Consider the following 7,178-nt stretch of genomic DNA (forward strand, 5'->3'; position numbering starts at 1 on the left):
TGAGCTTTTTTTCATCAAACAGTGTAAGGATCAACACTGTGTGTGCATAATATTTAGTGATAAAACATGTCATGATTTATTTGGTATCATTTCGCTTTCCAAGCAGATGAGAGTATTCACTGCTCCCATTAAGTGTTTGAGGTTTAAACACATGCTCTTGAAAAATGAGCAGCAGAGAAAAGTTGCTTCCTACACTTCAAGTCTTACTGGGTGCTGATATCCATTAATTTCTTGCCTCACAAATTGGCATCATGAATTTCAGCTAGACAGATTGCTCTTTTGATTTAAGAAGGACCAAAACAGCATCCAGAACATGCACAGTGCCATAAGAAACTTCAGAGTATCATGGTTCTTTATGTCACTAATTTGAATTTAAATGCTGTGTTATACTTATTTTCATAAATACATAGGAAATGAGTTTGAAAAGTTAGGGTAAATGATCCATGAAAATAATTTCCTTCTCTTTTGTTTTTTCCTTTCCCTGAGAGTTGTTCTAGCTCTGTGTTTGTGTCTGTGAAAATACAGCACCTGCCAAAGGAGGATAAGGTCAAGCAGAGTGCTGATTCCTACACTTAGTCCTGGGGATTCCTTGGTTAAATCATGCATTTCTTAGCCATAGAATAAGTTTGCATTGAACGATCCCTGAAAGAGCCTGAACCTTGAGTAAGAGCTTTTTATTATACAAAAGGAGACAGGCAGAAGAGCTCTTGTAAATATGTTGTCTACTGCCAGAATACAAATATGTAATTTGTCAGTGTGTTTTTGTGAACGAGAGGAACAGAAGTTATTTTAAACACCTCTCTTTTTTCCTCCTCCCTTTGAGGTTATGGCTGTAATGAAATACCCCAAATGTCATTTATTCCTCTCTGCTCTGCTTTCAGTATGAGTCCCCAGAGCAACAAACAACATCTTTTGTGGAAAAAGAGTGTCTGAAAACTATGCTGAGTTCTGCAAATGGTGAAATAAGGATGAGAGTAAAAGAAATAGAATAAATGGTGTCTACTGGGCAAGCTTCCATGGAACTGCTGAGTGAGGATCACTGATGCTCACTCACACAATTATGAAACTTAGTGAAGAGGAGCTGTCGGGAGATCTCTAATTAGATAGAGCAGCCAACCCCAATAGATAACATTTCCTACTTGCACTACCAAAGGGTGTTTGTTACCTTAGAGAAGTTGGTGTGTTGTTCTCCCAGTGAAATGGCCAAGAAAATATATGGACAGGTAAAAAAACACATGGAAGGCTTTTGGGATGAGTTTGTGTGTGTTGTATTCAATTCTAGGTTATTCAGCACAGTTGTAAAGAAAAAAGGTTTTGTACTGTCTGGAAAGGTGAGAGGTGGGTATATACCCAGTAGATGGGCTTTTCATCACAGTTTCCATTTGCCTTGATTGTGACTTTTGGAAGATGATAGTATTAACACCTTGGCCTTACTGCTCTGCTTTGTACACATCACAGAAATGAGAGTGAAAAATAACCTTCACTATTTGTAACTTACAGTTTTAAACATCTCCTTTGGCACTTGGGGCAGCAAGTTATGTTGTTGTATAGAAGAATTCTCTATTTACTTTGCATGTAGCTGTTCTTTTAGAAGATTATTTTTTAAAGTGTTAGTGGCTGCCATCAGATGGTTCTTACATCTATGGAAAGTCTGCGTTCTGGGTAGAGATGTTAAATGTGCTAAACAGTTTTCCTTCAGGCTAAATGATAGGAATATTTAAACATGTCTTTAGCTGCTTGTAGGAAGGCAATAATAAAGCAAAGTGAAAGCTGAGCAGAATTCAGCTTCTCAGTCTGAGAGACTGTTCCAAATGCAGCAGAAGAAATGTCAGGTAAGAAGAAGTGAGCATGGCTTAGGAGCAAGGGGGGAGTCAAGGCCCTTTGGCTCTTATGACTCACTGGCCAGGGAGGCTTGGGCATGCTGAGCAACAGAAATGGCTGCAGTTGTTTGTTTTATTTTGTGGTGTTTTTTTTGGTTTTTTTTTGTTTTTTTTTTTTTTTTAATTTTGTGTGGTTATATACTTTGCAAGCAGCATTGCACAAAATACAGCTGCAATGAACACCTGTTCGTGTCATCATCTGCTTGCTTCTCAGGGATGTAGCCTGTGGCTAGAGCTGCACACACAGCCTGGCAGGATACAGGCCTGCCACCAGGTCACGGCAAATCATTTTGAGTGACAAAATGTTCTCCTTCTGAAAGATTTGAGATGCAATGGCCAGAGAAGCAACACAAATAACTTTATTATCCTTGGCACAGGTATGAAAATAACAGAGGCCTCTCCTCTCTCTTTAAAGAAACAGTTGAGAAGCTTTGATGAAAGTGCATTTGTTATGTAGGAAAAGGACCTACAAGATAGCTTGGAGATCAGGTATATGGAGAATGGAGTAGCATTTACACTTGGAAAGACTGACCAACTAAACAAGACATCCCTTTGCATTGCTGCAATTCTTTGGAGGTATTTACTTGAGAAGAAGTTTGTACAGTACTAAAGCCCAATGACTGCAAACAGAACTGTTGAAAATGTGTGATCCAGCAAAATTCAGGGTGTGTGCACTCAAAAGAGGATAGCTGCTTGTAAGCTTGGACCAGTAACTACCCATGAGGAAGTTAAGAAGGAAAAAAACAAAGCAGAAGGTGGATGCCAGTAATCTTATTAAAACACACCGAGGGAAAAAAGTTCTTTTTTATAATTATTTTATTAATAATAACATTGATTTTTTAATTGTTATTATTACAGCTGGGATAATAGCTGGGGTTTCCAGAGATGTCAGTGGGAGCTGTGCATGATTCTGAGGTGTGATGGTAATATCTTAAATTAAGAATGCACTGGATTGCAACCACAGTGAACATTGTGAATATGGAAATAAAACCCAGCGGCAAGCTGTAACCTGCCTGCACCAAAGTCAGTGAGGAAAAGGCATGTTGTACTCTGTATTATTTGTAAAGCAGAACATGATTGAACAATTAAAGGCTTGTGTCATAGTGGATACATGTTGTGAAAACACTGCAACCTTGAAGTCTCTTCACACACCAGGCACAATGAGCTACTTTTTGTGTGTGTTGTGTGTGCGTGTGTCTTGTTGTTCTAGGAGCCCTGCTGAAATTATGGAATAAAATGGGTAGGCACGTTTTTTAGTAATTGCAAAACACTCTAGGATCTTCAGAAGAAGGATGCTCAAAAACTGTGAAATAGCTTTTATTAGGCCATGGAGGGGTGGGGTGGTGAGGGGATGGAGAATGATACCGTAGGCCATGGTTCAGACAGAGCTTGTTTAAATCTGTCACATCTGAGTGGGGTGCTTGGAGGCGTGTTTAATGCCAAGAGCATGGAACCTTGTGAGTAAGTTAATCATCAGCTGAGTCAGGTGTATGCTTGTGTGCAGCTTGCCCTCTTCTCAGCTCTGTTACTCTACAGGCCGGGAGACTTCACTGAGAACGGAGAAAACTTGGCAGTGGAGCTGGTTTCTTACCCTGATAAGTTGTAACAGACACATGGGTGATACTGCCGGTTAATTTAGAAGGCATTTAACACTTAATCATGGTTGTCTAGTACAAGCCAGGAAGGACACTACTTTCTGCAGCCTCTAATTGGGTGCCATCAGTAATTTAAGCCTAAAATTGTCCCAGTCAGCAACTGTATTGCCTAATCAGCATGAGCGTGTGCCCATTGGGGATCAGACATAGATAAGCGGGAGAGAGGAAGAGAGAGATCTGAACATATCTACAAGATGAGTGGCATGTCAGGAGCATAGAGGATGTCTAGATTTATGTGCTTTTTGGCAGCACTAGTGAGCTATTAATCATTTCTCATGAATAGGGCTCTTGTAAATCAGAGGTAGGAAACACTTTTCGTGGATAATCATGGCAAAAATGTCAGCTTTGCTAGTTGGTCATATGCTGATAGGATGCTTAGCACTGGAGCAGACTCAATCTCACACATAAAATCAAAATAGTGCTTCCTTTACATGATGAGTCGAAAGGAGGGAGACAGCAGAGAGGTGAACTTCCATCCGTATTTGAAAAGCAGAAAGCTAATGTGTGGTAATAGAAATGGGGACCTACAGTTTTTTTTAAGGTGAAGCTTTACTGAGGGAGCCAGGGCTGAGTTCTAGTCAGCATCTGGGTATAGCATAACACATTTAATAAGGCACACTTTGCATCATTTTAACAGCTGGCTGATCAGTTCATGGTTTTCCTTTACTTTTATTGCCCTGCAATTTACTGTATATGGCCCTTACGTGCAAATACCTCATTAGTCACAGGGTTGCATATTTCATGAAGCATACTGAATGTGCTGTCAGAATTAAATATTGTCAGGATAACAAGCAAGGGTGGGGTTTTTTAGCTTTATCACTGAAGGCAATGTTCAGGGTGAATAGAAAAGCTGGAAAGCAAAACACGGAAGGTTTCCCTTCAAATTGTGCAAGGCAATGGGCTCTGGTGTATGAAACCCATCACTCAAGGGCTGACATTTAAAGATCTCTTGGAAGTGAGTCCTGTGTGAGGCAGGTGGGTGAGAAAGCCTCACCCAGGGCTTTCCAGGGCATTATTTGCTGTAACCAGTTGGAGATGAAAATCTCAGTGGCTAAATTGGGATTAATGCAAAATGGTTCTTAGGTTAAAAAGAATGGTGTCCTCAGAGTGCTTTTGGCTTAAGAAATCGTCTAAGGTTCATTTCCGTAAGCGAGCATCCCCCCTGCTCCTTCCCAGCTTGTTCTGCTGGCCTCCAGTCACATATCCTGTTTCTTTATAAATTAGCAACATGCAGAAATGGAAATGACATGTAGCTGTTGTCCAAGTTAATGCTGATCCCAACCACACTGGGGAATAGTTTTGGGCACAGCCTTGGATAGCATCTGTAAGGGTTCTGCCCCACGCAGGTGTTGGGATGGAGGCTTCCAGGTGATTGTTCCTTGGGATAGAGGTTGCCAGGTGATTGTCCCGCACTACCAGTCCAAACACGCTGAACTAACGACCTATGGGAGACTTTTAACTGCATTTCCTGGGAGTTGTGGGAAGAAAGTCCAGGTTTTTGAAACTCCCTGGGAAACATCCATAAATCCCTGTGAATCACAACCATTTAAAAATCCCCTTTCAAATTAGAAGTCATGGGTTTTGTTCAGAAAAAAAAATAAATAGTGTTTTGGAAAGCACTTATGAATTAGCTTGTAAACAAAAGTATCCTGACAGTAACTGACAGGTGCCTGTGTTTTCCTGTATTTGGGCGAGCCCAAGACAAATTGGGTCAGAGCTGGGCTTGAGACAGGGATGTGTTGGCTCTACAGGCATCTCTGCATTTGGTTTTGTTGGTGTGTTTAATGCTGCAGACCCAACCCGAGATATCCTGTCTTTTCTCTCAAACATCAGTTGAATCATACCGGACTATTTCCTTCCACATGCCTAGAATATTGGCTTGTATTTTGGGAGGGATTTTATTATTACTTTAATTCTTGCCATTTTCAGTGTTGTGAAGCTTAGGGCAACCCCATTACAGCTATGGGGATGAATTTGCCCTCAGATAACTTTTATCCACCAGAAGAGGAGATTTCAGTACGCTTGGTTTCTCAGGCAGTCCTATTTTGCTATTGCTTGGCAGTGGGGAGTCAGCAGAGAGTGAACAAATGCCCTCTCCTTCTCCATCTTACTCAAAATTCAACATATCCTGTCCACAATTTTTCCGATTTACAGTGTTCCTGTGGAATATGAAGTTCAGGACAATTGAAAAAAAACACAAACCAGAGAACATACTTCTTTCAAGCAGGTATCATTTTTCAGCATAGTTTTTCCTTTCTAGGTTTTTGGTCGTTCCCCTCCTTCCCACTCTCTGCCACCCCTAAAACTTTCCTAATAACTGTTACTTAATTAATTGTTGTGAAATGGGTTGTCTGTTTAATATTCCCAGACCTCAGCAGCCATCTTAGAAGGTCTGTAGTTTTTGTTATCGCTGTGTCAGGAGTGAGATTTAACTACCAATGAATTTCGGGAGATGTTGAGAAAGGAGAGTAAGGCTGCAAGGTATATAAAAATATATATAATACACTATACATAGTACATTATGTATATAAAAATATACTATGCTGGCCTATTTTCTTTTTTTTTTTTTTCCCTTAGATGCAGGCTGACATGTTTCAGCTGTCGTTTTCTCTTGCTAATTTAACAAACTTGATGCCTTTCAGATGTGGGCCCATGAAGCAGATTGTTGCCACAATTCAGTCCTGCTTCTCCTTTCTCTGCTCCTGGCTTCACAGTCGTACCTTCCTTGCACTGCCATCCCTCTTGCTTGTCGTAGGAGGCTCCGTTGAGGTGTTTGCTTTTGCTGAGTTCAGGGAGTTGAAGCGGTGCTGGGCTGCCGCAGAGGAAGCAGCACGAGGTTGGGAGAGGGGGCTAGAGTGGAACGAGAGGAGCAGGAGGAGGGATGGGAGAAACAGAGATGGCTGTTTAATTGTCATAGTCTTAATTGCCCTTGCCAGTGGGTCTGTGCAAGGCCGGCTGAAAGGATTTGCCCCAGGGATATGGGGAGGAGGCCGAGCCCTGGCCCACCTCCCATGGCGGTGCAGAGTCCATCCCCAGACAGCGGAGCCCTGCTCCCCCTGGGCCCCCTCGGTGGGGATGTTGCCCCACCGTGACAAAGGCGTTGGATCTGCAGGGAATCGGCAGCCAAGCCCTTACATTTTGGAGCAGTGCTTGGCACGGTCCTGATTAGCCGTGAAAGCAAAAGCCACTGCTGCTTTTCGTTTCAATTTCATGTGCCTCGGGAACATGTGCGTGTCTGCGTTCTCAGAGCCATTACCTTCAGAAAATATCACTCCACTTATAAAAAAGCACTTTTAAAACTGATTCAGATACTTCTAATGACTTGTAACTTGAGTGCCAAATGGAATAGGTAGAGCAGGATATTTTTCATCAAGTTCTTGTTAAAAAGAATGTAAAAAACTTTAATTGATACACAGTCATAAAGATCTGGGTCTCCAGTTATTCCTAGAGCCCTTAGGGTGAAATTAACCCTCAAGTAGAGACTCTTTAAAGGCCTTTACAGCATGCCAGTCCCAATGGGGGGGGGGGGGGGGGGGGGGGGGGGTGTGTGTGTGTGTCTGAATAAAGATGTATTGTGGAACAATATTGCTGTATAATTTTAAAGTTTAGTATCTGCCTGTATCTTTTCAATGTTTAGCTGACC

The sequence above is a fragment of the Pyrgilauda ruficollis genome, unplaced genomic scaffold (assembly GCF_017590135.1).
Source record: "Pyrgilauda ruficollis isolate IOZ18807 unplaced genomic scaffold, ASM1759013v1 scaffold35, whole genome shotgun sequence".
In the NCBI taxonomy this organism is placed as follows: domain Eukaryota; kingdom Metazoa; phylum Chordata; class Aves; order Passeriformes; family Passeridae; genus Pyrgilauda; species Pyrgilauda ruficollis.